At 47.3% G+C, this 22,841-nt stretch overlaps 1 long non-coding RNA gene across 1 annotated transcript; it reads left to right on the top strand.

Moving 5' to 3' along the window:
- The first annotated feature begins 12,640 nt into the window (after positions 1–12,640).
- Positions 12,641–21,464, top strand: LOC122237084. The gene is made up of 3 exons (XR_006215295.1): positions 12,641–13,082; positions 19,659–19,718; positions 20,670–21,464. It is a non-coding gene; the product is annotated as an uncharacterized LOC122237084 (long non-coding RNA).
- Positions 21,465–22,841: the final 1,377 nt, after the last annotated feature.

Raw genomic sequence — 22,841 nt, 5'->3', positions numbered from 1 at the left:
GCACTAATAGCCAAACTAGAACTCACGTTATTTGTTGCACATAGTGGATGGGGCCCGGGTGGCTGAGTCAGGTGAGCGTTTGAGTTTGGCTCAGGTCGTGATCTCACAGTTCGTGAGTTCAAGCCCCACGTCAGGCTCTGTGCTGACAGCTCAGAGCCTGGAGCCTGCTTTGGATTCCGTGTCTCCCTCTCTTTATGCCCCTCCCCTGCTTGGGTGTGCTCTCTCTCTCTCTCTCTCTCTCAAAAGTAAATAGACTTTTTAAAAAATGTTTTAAAAAATGGCATCATTTTCAAAACCTTCCCTAAAGCTGATGGTGGCTTTCTTGAGCCCATGCTGTAAGCTGTTAACGTGATTTTCATAGGTAGATCTATATGTTTCAGAAGTTATACTAAAACCACTATTTTTTAAGCTTCACTGTCTGCACTTAAGGGGTGACAACATAATTTACATTAGTGGGAGGCCTGCGCTTTCATTTGGGAAAATATTTTAATGGTCTTTGGTTATGTAAAGATCTGAGTAACTGAGCCAGTTGTAGAAGGAAGTTGAAGAAAAAGGAGAGAGAGAAAGAGACCACCCCGTGATGTGCAATCGTTTTACAGATTACTCTGTCCTGAGGGGCAGAAGTGGGGAGACGCATCACTGCAGAGATTTTATTCTGGTCTTAAGTGATTTTGCTTTCGTCCCCTGATAGCTCTAAAGGAGGGGACACAAGGACCTGGAACTCGGGAAGGAGCAAAACTAAGGGTGGGAGCTCTATTCTGGGGAGCAAGAAATCCAAGCAAGGGGCCAGTTGGTGCAGGAGGCGAGGGTAGGTCTGCGTTCATGCTTGAGATAGGGCAGTGAGAACGGGCACCTTTCCTTCCTGCCTGGCACGCCTGAGCCCCTGGGACGAACCAAAAGCACTGAGGTGTGGCATTCTGGGAGGTGACTGGGGTAAGCAAACGGGAGCAAAGCCTCGAGCTTCTGCACAGAACAAGATGTGACAAGATGGGTCTGAGGCAGGTGGAAACCAGACTCTCAAAACTTGGGTTGTTTTCAGAAAATCAAGAGAAGGGCGCCCATAAAAGCATGGAATTTCCGCAGCCATGCACAGCCCAAATGTCTCACTGAAGGTGACTGCATCAGAGACGTTTTGGACATCCAGGAAACCTGGAGTTGCTTTGCACATCCCCAGAGGCGGAAGTCCTATCGTGCAGATGAGGCAACACGACGTAAGGAAGAATAAAAGTTGGCTTTGAGCCTGTGCGGTGTTGGGTAAGTTGCTTCGATGCTGGGATTCGACATCCTCAACCAGAAGCTCTTGTGAGGTTGCCATGAAGACAGAGAGTGTCTGTAAAGTGCTCAGCCATATTTCATAAATGGTAGCCACTGCTGGGCACACGCACAGCCACGCGTGTCTCACGCCAACTTGACTAACAGCCAAAATCGAGTTTATTTTGAGACACGATTATGATTGAAACACAGACCTCGGGGGGTGGCGGGGGGGCGGGCAATGACTTCCACACCTATGTGTGTTGAGGGCCTTAGACACCATAAGCGTTCAATAGTGACCAGCCAAGCTCTTTCCACACTACCTAGCAATGTATTTCTGGGTTAATAGGAGGTGATGCTTCCAACCTATAAATCCCATTAAGTTTGAATCCCGGTTACTTCAAGATAATGCATGAGAAATGAGGTTGTCATGGCAATTTAGATCTGAGACTCACACCCGATCACAGACCCTCGCTCTGAGGCTCAAGAGACAGTACGTTTTCCATGCTTCATTTTTCATACTGGAACTCTCTTCAGCTTCGAGCATCCACAGACTCAATTGTTGGAGCCTCTGTAGGGTAGAGTTTGTCTTTTTAGATTGGACAAATAGTGTTCTGAGGTGATAATTAGAAACCTAATACATATATTTTTTACATTGGGAAATTTCACATTGAAAAATTCCACGTATCTAAAGCTTTTAGTAATGACTAGTTTTAATCTAATAAATAGTTTGAGGTAAACATAGGGATAATTTCCAAGTGTATTTCCCTTGATAACTGTGTGATATCAACTCTGTACTATTCTAAATGAAACCTTCCATTAGCTACTCTAAGGCTATATTTTCAACATCCAGCAAAGAAAACATACCTCTTACCCTTGAGGACTCTCTCACCGAACTTAGCTCAGAGACATTTTTTCAGGTTTCTCTTTGTGACATGATTACTTAAACTATTGTAAAGAGTCCCAAACTATTTGAATTGTGACTTCTACACAAACAGGAAGATCGCTTTATCAGAAGACCCTTCACAGAGGTGAGAGGCTCTACATCGTTTACCCTGATGGCCCGGAACGTGATAGAAAAGAATTATGTGGTTCCGTATGCTCTTCTGGTTATCTCCAGAACCCTTTTGGACTGTTTCGCTTCTTTTCCTACATTTATTGTTTTCAGAGAGCACAGGTTTTTAAATGCAGGAAGAGAGCTCCCAGCTTTTACCAGACCAGCAGACTTTACGGACATGGGGCCTAGCCCCCTAATTCTCGTTGGTTCTGACACTTTCTTGATCTTTCTGCTTTCAAGCACCATTTACCACTTTAGCTAAGAAAATGCTTCTTCATGAAGAATATATTATTAATATTTCCAAGGGTACAAAATGACCTTCAGTCCTATTGTAATGTTCTCACGTATATTGTCTAGGAAATCCACTTAAAATCACTAGGCTCTATCAGCCTCTTTATATAGAGATCAAACCCAGCCGAGAAAGAAAACCATTAAAAATGTTATCACACAATCATAAGCATAATTTAGGAAGTGTTATTAAAAAGAACAATTAACTTAATATTCAAAATAATAATATGGGAAAATTATTTCCATTAGCGCTGAAGACAGTGGGTTTCCAGAATGTTCTGAGTAGTTCCCAATTCACAGAGCCCATAAATGGCACACTCAAGGCTGAATATTCTTTGTGTTAATTTATTCATTAAACTTTACTGAGAAGCTAATATATTCCAGAAATGCCAGCCTCTTTGCTAAGGGACGAGATTCACCGGCCCACCCTGGAAGATCATAAAGTCACAGGCAGACAGACACATCAGCCAATAAAGTGCCATACTGTGTGATCAGTGTTACAAAAACAGAGCATTCAGTCTCTCCGGGAGGCCAGGGAAAGCTTCCAGGAGGGCAGACTTTCTGTCAGCTCTGCGTTTCAAAGGATAGCAATGCCTCGGGACTAGTAGGAGAAACCTTTAAAAACCGGGAGCAGTCAGAGCCCTGGGATCCGGAAGCAGCCTTTGGTGCTTGGGGAGGACAGCGGGTTGGGACCACGGGAACACAAAGTGCCAGCGTCTGAGTGGCAGGAGCTGAAGCCGGGAAAGGAAGGCGTGGAGAACGTGCCAGGGCTTTTGCTGTTTCTGTATTATCTCTATCTGTGGTTTCCTTCTTCCGAGGACTTCCCCAATGTCTGTTCACATTCGGTAAATTAAGATGGCTTTGTTTCATTTTTCCTTTTAAATTGACAATCCTGGGTGCCTGGGGGGGCTCAGTTGGTTAAGCGTCCGACTTCAGCTCAGGTCACGATCTCGCGGTTCGTGGGTTCGAGCCCCGTGTCAGGCTCTGTGCTGACAGCTCGGAGCCCGGAGCCTGCTTCCGATTCTGTGTCTCCCTCTCTCTCTGCCTCTCCCCCACTCATACCCCACTCATACTCTGTCTCTCTCTCTCAAAAATAAATAAAACTTTATTGGGGCGCCTGGGTGGCTCAGTCGGTTAAGCGGCCGACTGCGGCTCAGGTCACCACCTCGCGGTCCGTGAGTTCGAGCCCCGCGTTGGGCTCTGTGCTGACAGCTCAGAGCCTGGAGCCTGTTTCAGATTCTGTGTCTCCCTCTCTCTCTCTTTGCCCCTCCCCCACTCATACTCTGTCTCTCTCTCTCAAAAATAAATACACAGTAAAAACTAAATAATAAATAAATAAATAAACAATTCTGATACCCAACAGACTTTACACATGTACTCACTGCAAATTAAAAAGTCTCATATTTCCGGGACACCTGGGTGGCTCAGTCAGTTAAGCATCCAACTTCAGCTCAGGTCATGATCTCATGGTTTGTGGGTTCGAGCCCCGTGTCAGGCTCTGTGCTAACAGCTCAGAGCCTGGAGCCTGCTTCAGATTCTGTATCTCCCTCTCTCTCTGCCCCTTCCCCACTCATGCTCTGTCTCCCTCTCTCTCTCTCTCTCTCTCAAAAATTAAAAAAAAATTTTTAAATAATTAAAAAATAAAAAGTCTTGTATTTCCAACAAACATAGAAAACCTAACTTCTTCAAAGGGATGGTTTTTTTCAAGTCACCCCCCAAGATGTTTGGGGAGTAGTCGTTAGAACATGTCATACGAATTTGGGACACAGTCATCAGGAGTATCTTCCTTTGACAAACCTTCACCTTTGGAGGGGGAGTTTCCTTTCCCGTGTGGCCAAAGCCCAATCAGGACAAAGAAAAATGAATGAAGAAGGTGACTGAGCTCTAAATTACAAGCGGAGGCCAGCGAGGTGCCCCTCTAAAGCATCAAGCCCAGTGTTCTCTGGGGGTGTCTAAAAATGGCCTTTTCAGGGCATCTGGGTGGCTCAGTCGGTTAAGTGCCCAACTCTTACTTTCGGCTCAGGTCATGATCATGAGTTCAAGCCCCACATCAGCCTTCTCTCTCTGCCCCTCCTCATCTCTCTCTCTCTCTCTCAAAATAAATAAATAAAGACTTAAAAAAATAAAAATAAAAATGGCTCTTTGGAATCCAACAGAAGCAGCACGAACGGTGTGACAAGTCGCTGGAATGAGGGTTTGAAGAGTAATTAATGGCACGTGCTTCAAAAAATACTAACACCTCACTACTTGGCCTTCGCAATCAACATCACCAGCTCTTCGGCCCCCCCTACTAAAGCCAATATTTTACAAATAGTTTTATCGAAAATATAGGCAACACAACTGTAGAGGAGAAAGATGTGGGGCGCCTGGGTGGCTCAATCGGTTAAGCATCCGACTACGGCTCAGGTCACCATCTCGAGGTCCGTGAGTTCGAGCCCCGCGTCGCGCTCTGTGCTGACGGCTCAGAGCCTGGAGCCTGTTTCGGATTCTGTGTCTCCCTCTCTCTCTGCCCCTGCCTCGTTCATGCTCTGTCTCTCTCTGTCTCAAAAATAAATAAACATTAAAGAAAAAAAGTTAAAAAAAAATGAAAGATGTGAGGAAAAAGAGAATTACCTCAAGTGTTCCAATTTTCTGCCTGAACCCACTTCATGAGAGCATGTTTCTTTTCTCTTGTTTACCGTAGGAAGAGGTTCAACTGGCTTATTTCACCCAGATTTTGTCTCTGTCCCTACACTCATGTCAGAGTGGTCTTCTGAGGTACGGAAAAGCACACCCCTCTTGAATGAACTACAGACTGTCTAGAACACCCTTTTGACGGTGTCCCGTGCAGCCCAAATACCTTGTATATTAATATCCCAGATCATATGCCCCTTTGCAGTACTTTCCCTGGCTCTCCTTCTGTCGGAATTACTAGCTCCTTCCTCACTGCCTCTACAGAGCGGTTCTCTCTATTTAATAGGATTTTCCAAACAGCCTTGTACTTAAATTGTTGCCATGTCTGGCTTTTCCTCCAGTACAGAAGCTCCTTGTGTTCAAGTAGCACAGCGTGTCTTATCTCTGGGCTCTAGCGTGAACAGTGCGTAACAATAATGAGAGATGATTGAATTACATTAAACATGTAATGTTGAACTGTTTGAACTCAGATTCAGACCTGTGTGAATCGGTACCCAACACAGTTGTCAGAGAAACAATATATATATGAAGTAATACAAATGGGAAAATGCTAAGCGTTCCCTGATTGAAAGGAACTAATGGGTCATCATTGGATTTATTTTCTTCCTTTTTTGGTGCATAGTATTTTTTTGATAAAGTGATTATTCTCTAAGCATCTTTCCTCCTCTTTCATACATCAGTTTCATAAAAACATTCTGGCCATATTAAATGTTTTCATGCTAATATTTTTATTAAATAATCTCTGCAAACTTATTGTACTCTAAATGTGTGGAAGACCATTGGGCTGAACCACAGAATTGGCAATTTTTACCGACTATTCCCTCACTTTTCAAATGAGAGAACTTAATTTTATATGCTTTTAAAAAATCATTCTCCTTTAATATTTGTCTCTTTACTTCTTTCTGATGCACATTGACAGCTGTCATCATTTTTTTATTTTATTTATTTATTTTTTGTTTTGTTTTAGAGAGAGAGAGAGCATGTGCAGAAGCAGGGGAAAGGGATAGAGGGACAGAGAGAGAGAGAGAGAGAATCTTAAGCAGCCTCCATCTGTAACATAGAGCTTGATGTAGGACTTGATCCCACAACCCTGGGATCATGACCTGAGCTGAAATCAAGAGTCAGATGCTCAACTGACTGAGCCACACAGGTGCCTCCCTTTTTTTATTTTAGAGAGATCATTATTTTTTAAAGACTATTTTTAGAGCAGTTTTAGGTTTACAACAATATTGACAGGAAGGTATAGATATGCCCTAAGAACCGCCCCTCATCCCTACACATGCACAACCTCTCCCTCACCGTCAACATCACTCACCAGAATGGAACATTCTTTACTGACCGAGAACCCCCACTGTGACATCATAATCATCCAAAGTCTATTGTCTACCTTAGGGCTCACTCTTGGTGTTGTACATTTTGAAGACCTGGACAAACATATAAGGACATGTAGCCACCATTATAATATCATAGAGTATGTTCACACCCCGAAAAATCCTCTGTCCTCAGCCTATTTATCTCTCCAAATGCCCTTCAACGATCCCTGACCCTTTGACTCTCTCCATTTTCTTTGCCTGTCCCAGGCAGTTATACAGCTGGAATCATACAGTGTAGACAGCCCTTTCAGGGTGGGTTCTTTCACTTAGTGACATGCATTTAAGGATACTCCATGTCTTTTCAGAGCTTGATAGCTCATTTCTTTTTACTGGTAAATAATATTCCGTTGTCTGGATGGACCCCAGTTGATTCCTCTTTTCACCTACTGATGGACATCTTGGTTCCTCCCAAGTTTGGGCCATTGTGAACACAGCTGCTATAAACGTTGGTGTGCTGGTTTTTGTGTGGACCTGAGTTTTCAGCTCCTGGGGGTAAGTGCCAAAGAGCATGACTGCTGGATCATAAGGCAAGGGTATGTGTACTTTTATAAGAAACCACCAAAACTCTCTTCCCACGCGGCTGTGCCTTCTGCTCTCCCGCCAGTGTGTGACGATTCCCGTTACCCCACATCCTCACCAGCATTTGGTGTTGCCAGTGTTCGAGCCTTGGCCATCCTGGTAGGGGGTCAGTGGCATCTCACACCTTGACTGATCTTTTGTCCTCGGAATGTAAACGTCACAAATGCTTCTCATTTTTTCTTCCCCCTTTAGGTGGGACATGATGGCGAGCGGGGGCTGGAGTTGGCTATTTCCCTTCCCCAGGTCAGTCGGGTCCTGCAGATTAAGCTGCGGTTGACCAGCTTCCCCCGAAGGCTGGACGTTTTGGGGAAGAACGGAGGGCTCTAGCGTATTCACAAGAGCACCTCCTCCCCTTTCTCTGCCGGAAGACGGAGACATTTTTCTCCAGTATTTAGTGTGGGAATCTGGTCAAGCTCCTAGAGGTTAAGTCTCACACTATTGTGCCCCCACCCCACACTCAACCGGGTCCCCCTGGAGTTTTTTAGCTCTCAGAGTTGTCCACGCTGAGCCTCCACAAGCTTGTCCATCACAGGTCAAGTTTTCCTCCCTTGCACTGGTTCCCAACACGGCTTCTGCTCCTGGGCGTCTATGCCATTAAGCCAGGACTCCCTGCACTTGTCTCTCTCTCCGGTGTTGGAATCCGTAGTTCGCCCCGTGTGCTCCCGTCTCTTATGAACCAAGAGTTGTGGATTTTTCAGCCCGTTCAACTTTTTACTTACTGTTGGGCCGAAGTAGCAACTTCCTACCTTCTTATACGTGGAACCGGCAACGGGAAGTTTCTAAACGTCATTTTTAATAAATGTTTTAAATGCAGGTACTATAATGATCTATTTTTCTTAACGGTGGCACATTTGGGGCATTTAGTTGTTTGGTTTTTTTTTTTTTTTTTCATCTTTCCACATTAGTAATGTAGATTTTAAAAGGCTGAACCACCTTAGGGTCAATTTCAGCTGATGTTCACGGACCAAAGCTCTCAGTCCGTTGACCAAAGTCTCAAACGATACTACGGATTGTTAGGGAGGGTTTCGTCTAAGAGTACAGCAGCATATTTCTATAGGACATTGCAGAGCACGACTTCCTAAATAACGTCTCTAGAATGTTCTCCGTTCAAAATCTGCCCTCACAGAGCTGCTGCAACTCCACGTGCTTTCCCCAACATACTTCGCCACCTTGTCTCCCTCGTCTTTCCCTTCTGAAGGAAGGAGCTCCTGAAAGTGACTGTTTTGTCAAGATGAGCTGCCCCACTAGAATGCTGGTAAACCTTCCATTATAGTAAAGCAAATAACATTTCCATTGAAGCCTTTGTGCCTAAAGCTCTACCTACATCTCAGATTTATCCATAAAGGGAATTTCCAGAAGTAAGCTTGCTTGGTCCAAAGTTATGAATGTAGTTAAAACTTTGCATAGTTGCTGTTATTCGTTCCATCGCGTCCCCATACGTTGATATGTTAAAGCCCCAACCCCCAATGCAAAGCGAGGTCATTAGGGTGGGTCCTAATGTAATCTGACTAGCGTCCTTATAAGAAGAGATTAGGACAAGGGCACCTGGGTGGCTCGGTCGGTTAAGCAGCCGACTTTGGCTCTGGCCGTGATCTCGCGGTTCATGGGTTCAAGCCCCGTCTGACAGCTCAGAGCCTGGAGCCTGTTTCGGATTCTGTGTCTCCCTCCGTCTCTCTGCCTCTCTCCTGCTTGTGCTCTCTCTCTCTCTCTCTCTCTCTCTCAAGAATAAATAAATATTAAAAAAAATTTTTTTAAGTGATTAGGACAAACACCCACAGAGGGGAGACCATGTGAGGACATAGCAAGAAGGCAGCCATTTGCAAACCAAGGAGAGATACATGAGCAGAGCCCCTAGTTCTTAGACTTCCGTCTCCAGGACTGTGAAGAAACCCATTTTCATTGTTTCAAGCACCAAGCCTGTGGTGTTTCATGATGGCAGCCGTAGCAATGTAATACATCTTGTTAAAAGCTTTAGACCAACCTATGCCCCCACCAGCAGGGGAACAGCACTCAGCTCTCAGGAAAAGAGTCTGTGCTACGATCATCCCAAAGCAAGTGACCTGTCACCAGGGCAGCAGGACAAGGCACGGCATAGCCACAGGCCCGCAGAGCGGCCACATGGGCTCCCTGCAGGGCCCTTTCCCAGGGTGTGGACGGGCACCATTTGCAGGCTCCGTAGGCTCAGCAGCCGGGGCCATGGCAAGGACACCTTCCAGAAGGGCTGCACGCTGCTCCATGAGGGGCCTCTCCGGAAAGGGTACAGTGGGCGCCGGAGAAGAGAGAGTAACCTTAGCAACCCAAGCTGATTTATGGCCTGGTGTGGCCTTGTATGCGGCTGCTTCCAGCCCAGATAATTCACGGCTGCACGTGCCCTCATCACCCTGCTCTTGGCCAGGCTGCCACAAGGTCACCCGACAAAGCAGAGGGGAAATCCTTTCTGGCTTGTGTGAGGGGCTGCTGGGGGACAGCTTCTGAAGGTGCCGCATGGCCCTGTAAGACAGCCCACATTTTATCTTTAGTGGCCGTGTCCTTAACTCTCTTTGAGACGTTACAGCAGGGCTGACCAGCTCCTGGCTGGGAAATCACAAGGACCCATTCCCTCTCCTCTGGAGGCTTCCTGACGTGTCCCCGCCTCTGCCCCTGCTCCCCAACCACTTGATCCTCCCCAGCTGCCCTCCACACGGGCCTGTCGTGGCATCCCTGCCCCTGACCCCCATCCTTTACAGCAAGGCCATTTTTTTTTTTAATTTTTTAAAATGTTTGTTTATTTTTGAGAGAGAGAGAGAGAGACAGAGTGCCAGCAGGGGAGGGGCAGAGAAAGAGGGAGACACAGAATCTGAAAGCAGGCTCCAGGCTCCGAGCTGTCAGCACAGAGCCCAATGTGGGGCTCGGACCCACAAACCACGAGATCATGGCATGAGTCAGGGTTGGACGCTTAGCCAACTGAGCCACCCAGGCGCCCCAGTACTAACTACCCCATTCTTTAAAGTTGCTTAAAGACGTGTTTCAATCACAAATTAAGGACTTCGAAATGGAAACGTAAAATGGTAAGAATCCCTAGGAGCCCTGAAAACAAATTTAAACCTGAGAGTCTAGGATCTGGTGATAAAAGTAACTGCAGGATTTATTCTTATGAAATATATGCGAACAGTGATTCCTAGTTATTCACCTGAGTTCAAAACACCAGCCCATTAGGCGAGCTTACAAATGGAAGGAGGAAGCCAGGGTTGTCCAGTTCCTATCGCATCACTAGGGAATTCCAGAGAGAACTTCATTTTGAGCTCTACTAATAACAAGAATACAACTTTAAAATCTTTTCGAGAAAGTTAAATATAGCTACAAGCAGCATATCAATTGATAGGTAAATCTTCTCTATTAGAAAATAAGGTGAAGCCATCGAAACGTAGTTTATTAAGCAAAGATAGAATAAAAGAGTACGAATGCGTAAACGTCAGCATAAAATAAGGTGACAGGAGTAAAAACCTATTATAATAGGTCATTTAAATGTTTTTAAATTTTTCACGATGCTGGGAAAATATTTATTGGAAATATTAAGTTTAAAAAACACAATACAGGGGGCTCCTGGGTGGCTCGGTCGGTTGAGTGTCTGACTTCGGCTCAGGTCACGATCTCACGGCTCGTGGGTTCAAGCCCCGCATCGGGGCCTGTGCTGATGGCTCAGAGCCTGGAGCCTGCTTCGGGTTCTGTGTCTCCCTCTCTCTCTGCTCCTCCCCACTCATGCTTTGTATCTCTCTCTGTCTTTCTCAAAAATAAACAAACATCGAAAAAATTTAAAAACACAATCACAATAAATCAACCCCAAAACACGTATATACCTATGCACACTTCATGCATGGGTATGTATAATGTAAGTATGTGCATGCATGCATGTGTATGCATACACACAAGAGCATCTACAACTATATATATTACAATCATACACATGCATACGCACATATCTCCATGTATGTACTTATATACACATATACATTTTTTAAATGCAAAATCTTACCGTAATATCAGTACAAATAAAGTCATGTTAACAATAATTAGCCAAAGTGTGTGTTGTTGCCCTGCCCCCCACCCCCCGTCTCCCCCTCCCAGGCACTCATAAGATAGCTGTTTTCTGCAGTCCTTGCCTAAGGGCGTTCAGATTTTACAGAGTCCTATAGAGGTGTGCAAAACAAAACAACAAAACAACAATTCTGTTGCCAATAGTTACTGGTGGGAAAATCAAACGTTCAGAATCAAGAGACTTTTGTGCCCAATATTTTATTTTACTTTTTTTCATGTTTATTTTATTTTTAAGAGAGAGAGAGATACATGAGGCTGGGAGCGGCAGAGAGAGAGGGAGACACAGAATCCGAAGCGGGCTCCGGGCTCCGAGCTGTCAGCACAGAGCCTGACGCGGGGCTCAAACCCAAGACTGTGAGATCATGACCTGAGCTGAAGTCAGACGCTTAACCGACTGAGCCACCCAGGTGCCGCTGTGCCCAATATTTGAAAAGATAAAGATGAAGCTTACCAAAAAAATTGTAATAGCTTAGACTTTGAACAAATACTACCCTTTCACCTCATATTTCCTTTATTTCTTCTTTTTTTTTAATGCTTATTTTTATTTTTGAGAGACAGAGACAGAGAGAGAGAGGAGAGAGAGAGAGCACAAGCGGGGAAGGGGAAGAGAGAGGGAGACAGAGGGTCCGAAGTAGGCTCTACACTGACAGCAGCGAGCCCAGTGCGGGGCTCGAACTCACGAGCTGTGAGATCACGACCTGAGCCCAAGTCAGACGCTCAACGGACTGAGCCAACCAGGCGCCCTCCCTTCTTTCTTCTGAACAAATATTACGAGTTCCCTTGTGTTCACATGTACGTTTAATCTATTTTTACATCTGTATCATCAGTTTCTCTTTTCCAAGTGCCTTTGTGGACCTTGTGGACTTCCTTCCTCGTGAACCCTAAAGCAATGACTGCAAAGGGTGGGAGGCACACGCTTGTGCAGGCTTCATACCCAGAGGGGGTCCGCGGGCTCAGAAAGCAGCCCTGGCTTCCCCAGCTTCTGGCTGGTGGCACTTTCCACGTGTTTCTTGCGGCAGGCTTTTGAGAGCACGGCCCGCAGTTCTAACCCAACGTGACTGGCCACGGTCTTTGTGTGCCTTGCCCCACACCTGGCTGCCATGCCTTGAGTTGATGCGTGGGGCTCCCCGAGCCCCTGGAAGGAGACATGGTCTCTGCACAGTTGCTTTCAGGCGTGCCCGCGACCCACATCCCGCGAGAAGGTGGCATCTCCTGCGGCTCCAGGCAGGCCGTCCCACAAGCTCACGAGGGACCCCGGAGAAGCGCCGCTCCCACGTGGGGGCGAGTGCCACGCGCTTCGCCACGAGTCAGGAACCTCTCGGTGTCCCGCAAAGACACGCTCCTCCGATGACCCGGGAACGGTTTATTCCAAGTCCAAGGCGGCCCGACGGAGCCAGAAAGGGAACTCTGGGAAGAGACACAAGCCACGGCTCCTCGAGACGGCTCCAACACTCACCTCTCTGGGGTTTTGGCAAATAATTTAACGACCGTTAGGGCTTCGCTCTCGTAATCTGAGAAGAGGCGATCAGGGGCTGGGTCCTGCGTCTTAAGACCGTTAGGAGAGTCCAGAGAGGAAATGAATACAGACGCACTTCTCTGTGACTGAGACCCCCAGGGCCGGCCAAGGGACTTGCTGCTGGACCACTCCCACTGTTGCCCTTTACGCGTCCGTGGGAAACATTCGCAGGCTATTCCGCAGTGGCCCGGACAGGGCGCCTCGAAGGTATCCAGTGAATCGGCGACCACTGCCTACTGCATTGGAGATCTGGGACACGTGTCTCGTGTTGGTAGGTTCTCCACATTGCCGCCTACGTTAGTGATTTCTACCCTGAACGGTTTCTAAACTAAAGGTCACAGACACTTTTTCCATTCTGTCCCTGATCTAGTTCCAGGCACAACCTGGCCTTCGGCTCCGCGCCTCCTGATTCTGGGAAAGATGTCTTTTCCTCAGTGCGAACCCAACTCAAATAATAAATGACACCAGAGCACAGACAGCGGCAGAACGCTGATTAATGGAATTAGACATCACTTTCCACCCCAGCACTTGGAGGCTAGTGGCAATACGCATAATGACGTGCCACATGCTCCAAGTATCATCAGCACGGCCCGGAAAGATTATTTATTGCCTCCAGGAGGAATTCATCAGCGGGAAGGGCCGGCGTCCTATTGGTGAGCCAGCTTCCCCACTCCCTGGGAAACGATCCTGTGGGGGCTGAGTGGAAGGATGCGTCTTCCCCTTGCTGGCCGGCTTCTCGTCCGTTGCCACACGTCTCTCATTCGGCTGAGCATTCACGCAGTAACACAAACGTAATCACACTCCCTGGCTCTGGTCACGTGCGTGATCTTGCTAGGGACTTTCCCCAAACACGCAGCCCGAGAGAGCAATGCAGTGAAATACAAGTATTGGCAAGGTCAAGGGTGTAGGTCCCGGGGTCAGGAGAGCCGCGGGAGACCCCCGTGCTGACGCCCACACGTTTGGTGGCCTAGGAGGCTGTGTCTCAGTGCCCTCATCTGCACAAAGAGCAACGAGCTCCTCGGGTTGTCCTGAGTATCACTGATTAATACCGAGTGTTCCTGATGATGGTGGGTGTCAGGGACGCGGCCCGGAGTCTGGCCGTGGGTGGAGCTCGAATCCCCGTATTTGCTCCTGGATGCTCAGGAAACCGATCCTTCTAGTTCACAGAATTGTGTGAAAGTCAAGGGAAATATTTCCGGCAAGAAATGCTACTTCGCTTTGTAACCTCCCTCATCATAAAAGAAGATGTGTCCAGGCGGAAGACCTAGGCTTTAAAAAGTTTACTTCTGGGGGTGCCTGGGTGGCTCATTCACTTAAGCATCTGACTTCATCTCCTGTCATGATCATGATCTCACGGTTCATGAGTTCGAGACCCGCATCAGGCTCCCAGTGCATGGCCCGCTTTGGGTCTCTGTCCCCCTCTCTCTCTGCCTCTGTCTCTCTCTCTTTCTCTCTCTCAAAAATGAATAAACATTTTTTCAAAAGTTTTTATAACAGGTTCTGGAAACTCCAAAATATCTGGAATGCAGCCCGGCCGGTGGGGAGCTCATAGTACACCAGAGCACAGAAAGGCATCAACAAATAATTCCTGTATAAAACGGCAAATGTTACGTGAATAAATAAACACGGTGCTACAGAAACTCAGACGAGGGACTGTCTGCCCACCTGGGTTCAGGGAGGGCTTCCTGGAGGAGAGAACAGCTACTTTGAGTCTCAAAGGAAGAAACAGACTCCGAATACTAACACAGTCGGGGGGAGGTGGTGGGGAATCCACATAAAGGGAACAACACACAAGATAGAGGGGCATGGATTTGTGTGCGCGTGTGTGTGCGTGTGCGGGAAGCCACGATTTAATATTCATTCAAGCATAAAGCTTGACGTAGGCCTGCTGCGAGGGACAGGACCAAGCCTGAGACTTCATCCTGAGGGCAAGAGGAGGCCGCTGCCTGATTCTAAGGCAATGTGCGTTTTAGAAAGGTTACCGGGGATGCAGCTTGAGGGGCTCGTTTCTGGGGCAAGAAGAAGAAAAGCCGGAAAACAGTAAACAATCTCTCAGATGGTCTGAGAAGAGCCGTGATCTGATCCAAGGTCATGGTGGACAGGAAAGGAGGAAGGGGCTTAGCGAAGGCCAGAACGGAGTTTGCAAACTGGTTGAAGAGACGGCTGAGAGAGACGAGGCCGATGGCCTGATGGCAGCCGGGCTGCAGAGCCTTGAACGCTGCGGTGCAGAAGAGAGAGAAGGGCAGGCGTGGGGGGAGCCCCGGGGGTGCGGGCGAGGGGCTCCCCTGGTATTGAAGGGTCTGTGGGACTCCCAGCCCACGCCGTTGGGAGCAGACCAGGCTTCGACCGGCTGCAGTCGCTTTGTGTCCGGTCAGCACGTTGCCAGCCGCGCGGCACATTCTGGAGAAGCGCAGATGAAAAGCAGCCAGAAGCACATTTTGCAAAGCTCAAAGGGCCATATCAGCTCGTCTGCAAAACTGGGAAGCTTACGATGATACCTGTTGTAGAGTCAGTAAGATCAACGCCACCGCGGCGGGCGCTCTGGATCCCGCTCCCCGATTAGCTCCTGGATTCCAAGGGACATCGCCCACACCAAGTCCCAAGGGCCAATGCCGGGAGACAAGCTTAGGAAGTACTTAGGAAGTACAGACTCATGCCTCTTCCTTTTCAGACCTACGATGACCTGGGGGAAACATGTAAAGTTAGTTTCTGGGGAGACAGGACTGAGCCTGGTGCTCAGCCCAGCTCTGTGCCAGTTGTGAAGACGTGCCCGCAGCAGCGCCTCCCAGGAGGTACAGGACGTGGGGCTCGGAAACCAATAAGGGACACACGCGGTAAAAAGGACTCAGCCTCCCAGGAGCTAGCACTGAGCCCCTGAGCACTTGCCCAGACCGGCTCTCTGCCTCTGTTTCTCTGCGAATCCACTCCCCTCTCTTGCCTAGATTCTGGGGTTCTTCAAACTCTCGGGCAATCCCAAAACAGGGACCACGCTTCCCAATTCACTAACACTAACATGTTCTGCTTTCAACGCACACTTGTCATTTCTAAAGGTCTAGGGGGGGAAGGGAGTCCGGCCATGTGAACTTTCTGCCATCTTGACCTAACCTCCTATGTAATTTGATGGCCCCTGGATTCTGATGTGTTGGCAGGTCTGCGACGTCCCGGAGACAAGGCGTCAACACAGAGGGGGACCAACGGTGGTGATCGCCAAGGCACGCGGGTACTTTGAGGCCCGTCCACTGCGCCGCCCTCCAAAATTTCACTCCCTGCTGACTTTGCGGTGTTAAGGCTTTCGGAAGATGTCACATGAGCCTATTCGGGCAGCACGTAGGCACGACAGAAATAACGCAGACTGCTGAAAAGAAGACTGATCTGCGTGTTGGAACACCTGTGCTTATCTTCGTTTTCTTTTTTACTTCTCTTTGATTTTAGTTCTACGACTTTGCCAGGTCTGAAGATTTCGGAAGTTAGTTCAAGTGTGCAAAGCGGTTACCCTTGCTTAACTGTCAATTTCCATACCTTTGCTTGTGTTGTTAGCAACTGATGGTATCTCATCTCGTCCACGACACCGAAGATATTTTCCTTTTTTTTTTTATTTCTGAATATAATTTATGGTCCAGTTAGCTAACATACAGCGTATACAGCGTGCTCTTGGCTTCGGGAGTAGATTCCCATGATTCATTGCTTACATGCTCATCCCAACAAGTGCCCTCCTCAATGCCCATCACCCATTTTCCCCTCCCCCCGACCCTCCCTTCCCCCATCAACCCTCAGTTTGTTCTCCGTATTTAAGAGTCCCTTATGGTTTTCATCTTAGGGTAAGGATGGGAGTGGTTACATCTGTCCTAATTACGATCTTGAGCAGTAACACTTATATTTCCTCAAAATTAATATAATTAATAGGCTCCTGCATCCCCAGAAGGAGGTGAGCAGGCTTTCCCAATGAAGGAGGTTTCGTGACGATGCAGTAGCCACAGAGGCTGTTAACAGAACTTGCTAGATTTCAAAACTGCTGTTCGACAACATCATGGTGTTGTTCTCGTAGGTGCAGAACCTTCAGGATTCCATGCAAAAGTCAACCACAGCTCAAAACCAGTCTTTGAAGCTGGAAAAGAAATGCCAACTTTCTCTTTTCAAGAGCTGATGAGAAAACAGTATACGGGAAAGAAAGAAAGAGAGAAAGAAAGAAAGAAAGAAGAGAGAGAAAAAGAAAGAAAGAAAGAAAGAAAGAGAGAGAGAAAGAAAGAAAGAAGAAAGAAAGAAAAAAGAGAGAGAGAGAGAGAAAGAAAGAGAAAGAGAGAAAGAAAGAAAGAAAAAAGAAGAAAGAAAGAAAGAAAGAAAGAAAGAAAGAAAGAAAGAAAGAAAAGAAAGCAAGAAAGAAGGAAAGTTTGGTGTACTTCTATAGATGCATCCTACAGGAAGATTCATCTGAGTTTCAAAGGGCAGCACTAACCATTAATTAACCATAGGGCTGGATGGTCTAGGCCGAAATAGTAGGAGAGGAAAAAAGAAAATGAATGTAGTCAAAATGCTCACCGTGTACGATGGCAAATAAGGAATCACTCTGCGATCTGTAAAGTTACAAGTCACTAAAATTCTCCACAGTCTGGATTGAGTCCCTGGGGGAAGGTGCTGGGCTCCCCGCCCTCGACCCGCTTTGTGTCAGCCCCGGCAGGTCCTGCCCAAGTTTGCTCCACCGACTGAAATTCACGTGTTCACCTGAAGTTGGCCTTATGTTTTCTAGTGTTTCTCCAAATTCCAGGCTTTAGACAATCCCCCGGCTTTGCTTTCACTCTGCTCAGATCGGCGCCTCATCTACTTTGACCCTCCTCCTAAATGGTACCACATGCCGAATGCTGTTTGTCTTTCTCCGATCTTGTTCGGGGAATAGGTTTCAGGGAATCCTGTGTGCGGTTGAAAAGCGGAAGAAGGCAGGAAGGAAGGAAGAAGAAAGGAAGGGAGGAGGACAGGAAGGAGGGAGGGAGGAGGGAAGGAAGGGAAGGGAAGGAAGGAAGGAAGGAAGGAAGGGAGGAAGGAAGGGAGAGAGGGAGGGAGGAGGACAGGAAGGAGGTAGGAGGGAAGGAAGGAAGGAAGGCAGGAGGGAGGGAGGGAAAGAGGGAGGGAGAGAGGGAGGGAGGGTTAGAAGGAAATGGGGAATCATGCAGGGCAGAGAAAATCTCAGCCAGACTTGCAGGAAGATGTGCGAGGAGGGAACCAGAAGCTTTGACCTGCCACGTGCCAGGAACTAAGCTAGTTCCGTAGGAATCTGTACACGGCTACCTGGCTAGCTGTCTGGTCCCTTAATCCTGGGAGCCCTGCCTAGTTTGCCGATAAGGAAAATGAGGCTTAAAGAGATTAAGCGAACTTGCCTAAGGTCACACAGCTCGAAAATGAGGAGCCGAGGTTTGAGCTCATGGATATTTCTGGCTCCGAGTCCAATGACATTTCTAGAAGAATTTGGAGCCAACTGAGCAGACGTATTTAAGCCGTCAGTGGTCTGCAGTGTTTAGAAATGTCTCCATCCGGCACATAGACCCTGACAGGAGAGCCTTCTGCACACCAGCAATTATGACTTCAACTCCATGCTGCTTCGACTACAGTAGCTAATTAGATCAAGACAGAAATCCTGACACAAACCATAGTTCAAACCAGCTAATTAGATTAAGATCAATATAAAATCTTCTTCAGACAAAGGAGCAATTGGACATTTCTGGCAGATGTATCTGCAGGTTGAGTCAATAAGATAAGGACAAAAAACACATGTTAAAGAGTGTTAGTGTGCCAGAACCCTGTCTCCGATCTCTCTAATGAAGTGAGCCATACGAGTTCCTCGGGAGATGGGAGCCAATTAAAGTAGCAGGGAGGGGCTCCTGGGTGACTCGGTCGTTAAGCCTCCGACTTCGGCTCAGGTCGTGATCTCAAGGTTCATGGGTTCGAGCCCCACGTCGGGTTCTGTGCTGACAGCTCGGAGCCTGGAGCCCGCTTCAAGTTCTGTGTCTCCCTCTCTCTCTGCCCTTCACCCGCTCATGTTCTCTGTCTCCCTCTCTCAAAAATGAATAAACATTAAAAAAAAGAAATTTTTTAAATAAGCAGGAAAAGCATTGGCTGCAACAGTTAGAAAGCAGGGGTCCTGTTATGCGACCTTTGGCCCCCAGATTTCTTACATCTAAATGGGGTTTAAGACTACCAAATGGTTCACAAATCTTTCCTCGAGACATAGAAGCTCGTGGTCAGTGTCACATACACCGTATTCTTTGATCCCACGTTGATGCTCATTCACCCCTGGATCTTAACACTCCTGAGTCCCAGAGCCCTCTCCTGTGAGACCCCGGTTTCAGATTAGTGGTTTGTAAACTTCAAGGATCATAATTTGTTCTGAAATTCTGCTATGGAATTGACCCCTGGGGTGAGAGATCGCATTCCCACAACACGTAACTTCAGAGCGTTCACTGCCCTTCACGTGCCCTCTCCCTGGGCAGGCGCCCGCCGTGGAGCAGGGTTCCGCGAAGCCGGTTAGTTCCCAGGCCGCTCAGGTGATCTCACGCAGCATATCTCTCCTAAGGGGAGAGTTCTTCGATCTTATTTGACTCTTCACTCTTAAGAAAACTATCAAATAAAAAGAAGCAAGGCAAAAATGAAGTACTTAAATCATGTGCAAAAAAACAAAAACAAAAACAAAAACCGTATAATTGACTTAAAGTCATAATTTTGTTCAGATTTTTTCCCCAATCTGTAACTCCGAACCTAGCCAAAGAAAATAGTAGATAAGGTATTGTGAACAGACTTACAAAACGGAGATGGGAACTGGGTAGATTTACAATATTATAAAAGTTCCTTTTCCTTTCAGTCTTCCCGAACGGCTTTGTTGATGGAAATAGACCCCAAACCAGGAACAAAATCCTCGCAGGTGAGCACAGCTGGAAAGCTTCCGTGAGGTCAGCTTGGGAAACCCATGCTCAGAAAGCCAACATGGAAGGTGGTGGCCACCGTGTTAATTAAGGGATGGCTTAGTGAAGACAAGGTCACGTCCATTCACACTCCACCTGCTCCAGACGTACTTCCTACCACCCGCCGCCCTTGGCTGGGTAGGGGAAGCCCACGTCGGGAGTTGGAAGATGAGGGCCCCAGTTCATTAATCCAGGGACCAACCAAGCAGGAGCCGGGTGGTCAGGTGGGGTTTCAGACCCAGGAAAGATCAAGTACTGACCAACGATGGTCAGAGCAGGAGCTGCAGAGATCAGGGTCCTGAACGAGAAGGGGACAGCAGAGGAGGAAGAGTAGGACAGGTACGCCAGCGAGAGCCACAGTACCCTCGGTGAACAGCCCCAGGAGCAGGATGCCTGGTGAGGACGGGACTGGCATGTCAGACACACTGAGTGATCAAGGGTATCCAGTGGCGGGGGGGGGGGGGGGGGGGGGGGGGGGCGGTGGCGATCAGGTTTAGTTCATCTGGATCATCTCAACACCATACGCTAGATCTCGGGTGATCTTCCCAGTCTTCCCCAGTGGCCTGACACGGACTATCTCACACATCTTTTGGCGAGGTCATATTTTTAACCAAGACGGGTGCGAACCAGATGGGTTGCCCCCAGGCCTTCACTAAACGCAAGCCCGCTGAGCCCTTGCATTTCCAGTTACCCCACAAGACGCGGGTGGCCCCGAGCACAATGATGCCGCAAATTCAGCTTCTACGAGAATCCATTTGGGGGCAGAAACATTACACGGTGATCGGCCACCTACAGCGGAATGAAATTACTAAAACGATATATATGATGTCCCTTTTAACCTCTGATTAATCTCCCCTTCTAAAGCTCAGCCTTGAATGCAAGTGTTCTGGTAATCTTCTGCTCTTTTCTAGCAATCTCTGCCGGCCAGATACATCCCAGCGGGTTAAACGCTAGCAGGCTCTCATCCACAACCAAAGACAGAGGGACGTTGTATCCTGCCACGAGCGTACAGAAGGTTGAAATCAACTTCATATTTACAGATGAACGAGAAATAACCACAGGGGCTATCGCTCAAGAGAGTTTAATCCTCCGAACCTGGGTTCACTGAATGAAACCACTGAGTATAAGCGGTTCCTACCGTTGCCAGAAGTTTCTGGGGCGATGTGGCGCCACCTGAGGGGCCCCCAGGCCTTCCATTTCAAAACGAGGAGTCTCGAGCCTCAACGGATGGCTCCAGTTTGCCATAACTAGAATGTTCCAACACGGATTCCAGTCCCTCTGATTCCCGAGTCCAAATCTCTCCCGGACACCCCCCCTCCCAGGGCTGCCCTTCGTACTGAGCTCAGGAATACTGCCTCAGTGACACGTCTGGGACCATGTCTGGGGCCGGGTGAGGACCAGACACGGGCCACGGTCTGGTGGAAGGGGAAGCCCCAGGAGATTGGCTGCCATCGCCGAGCTGGCTCCGTGCCCGCCGTCCATCCAGCCTGCAGACGACATCAGTAGGCATCCCTGCTCCCCTTTTGTTACATAGGAGACCACGGCTTGAAAAAACAAGCTAGCATTTTCGGGAAAGGTACAGCTGGGATTAGGACGCAGTCAAACCTAACACCAAAGTCCTGGGCTAGTTCCCTCCTGTATTTGTTTTTTTACGTTTAAATGTGCTTAATGGTTTATGGCACTTCGATAAATACCAAATGCGGAAACTCAGGGTTTTGTTTTGTTTTTTTTTTTAATTTATGAAGTTGAGGTATTTTCCACACTTACACCAGAGAGTGTTGTTGACTATAAATGAACCATCGCTCAAGTAGCTTAATCCGAATGGGAAATTAAAACGGCTGGTAATGTAGAGATTGCTTTCTTGAGACAGGATCGCGTTCCTGACAGCACACACTCCAGTTTCCAGGCTGGTAAATCCAATCGTTTCACTGTCGGATATTCTAGCTCTCCCATAATAAATGCTCATTCTGTTTCCATATGCTGGACAGATGACTGGCAAATTTACCCATTTTAGAAATCTTAGATTAATCCACGTTAATTTAATTTGTTGCATTTAACTCCTGAAATTCTGTGACAAATGCAGCCCAGTATCACAGACATAAAAGTCGAAGCTCAATGAGATTGGACAACTGGACAGAGGTCACACAGCCAGGATGGGGCAAAGCCAGGACCCCAGCCCTGCTGTGTCCAGCTTGTGCAACCAGGTTGGCTCTATAAAGAGATTTTTAAAAGCAGTCTGAGGCCCCCATTTTCCTTTCATCTTTTCTGCCCCCGTCCTCTCTATCTGATTATTAATTTGCAGTATTCTACAGCCACAAATAAACTGTTTTATGCTGAAGTCACCAATTAACTTTGATTGTTTTATTGGTGCCAGGGAGAGAAAGGTTCTCATCTGCCCCATCTGTCATAAAACTCTTGCTTAAAAAGGGCTTGGTAGAGACATCATCCTCCAACACAGAGATAAAAGGAAGATTTAAAATGCATGATGTGAATCTATCCTAGAGGCTAATCGCCCGCAATGAGGAGGGAGAGGAGCCTGGTCCGTTGGTGTTATCAGCTATGTATTATCCCTCTCATCTATTTATCGTCAGGGCTATCATTAGGAAGATTAAAAACCAGTGTCTACAAATAGTCCTGAAATTTTTGTCTTTCATTAGTGGCTTATTATTATTATTATTCAAGACCTCCTTTTTTCCAGCAAAGACAATGATTTCTTAGTCTACACCAGGATGCAATCCAGAGAGAATTCATCAGGGCTCAGGAAATATTAAATGTTATTTCCAACCACTGCATCGTACTGTCAGGGGCCATCTTTGATAATACTGGCCTTAATTTATAGAAATATAAATAATCCAACAGTGACACCAAGAATCTACGATCGTATAAATCTGTCACAGATCATTACAAATGAACATAGTTAAATGAAACTGAACTATAAATATATCCACGCCTCAGCTTGTGATGGCAAAAAGTTTACCAAAAAGAGACCAAGAACCACAGTTGCAATGAAAATGCAAGCATCCTTAGTCAACAGAGGACTTTCACCTTGAAACATAATCCAGTTTTGCATTTTATTCTTTTGA

The sequence above is a fragment of the Panthera tigris genome, chromosome A3, assembly GCF_018350195.1.
Source record: "Panthera tigris isolate Pti1 chromosome A3, P.tigris_Pti1_mat1.1, whole genome shotgun sequence".
NCBI classification, from domain to species: Eukaryota; Metazoa; Chordata; class Mammalia; order Carnivora; family Felidae; genus Panthera; species Panthera tigris.
This window is presented reverse-complemented; position numbering and strand designations above follow the sequence as displayed.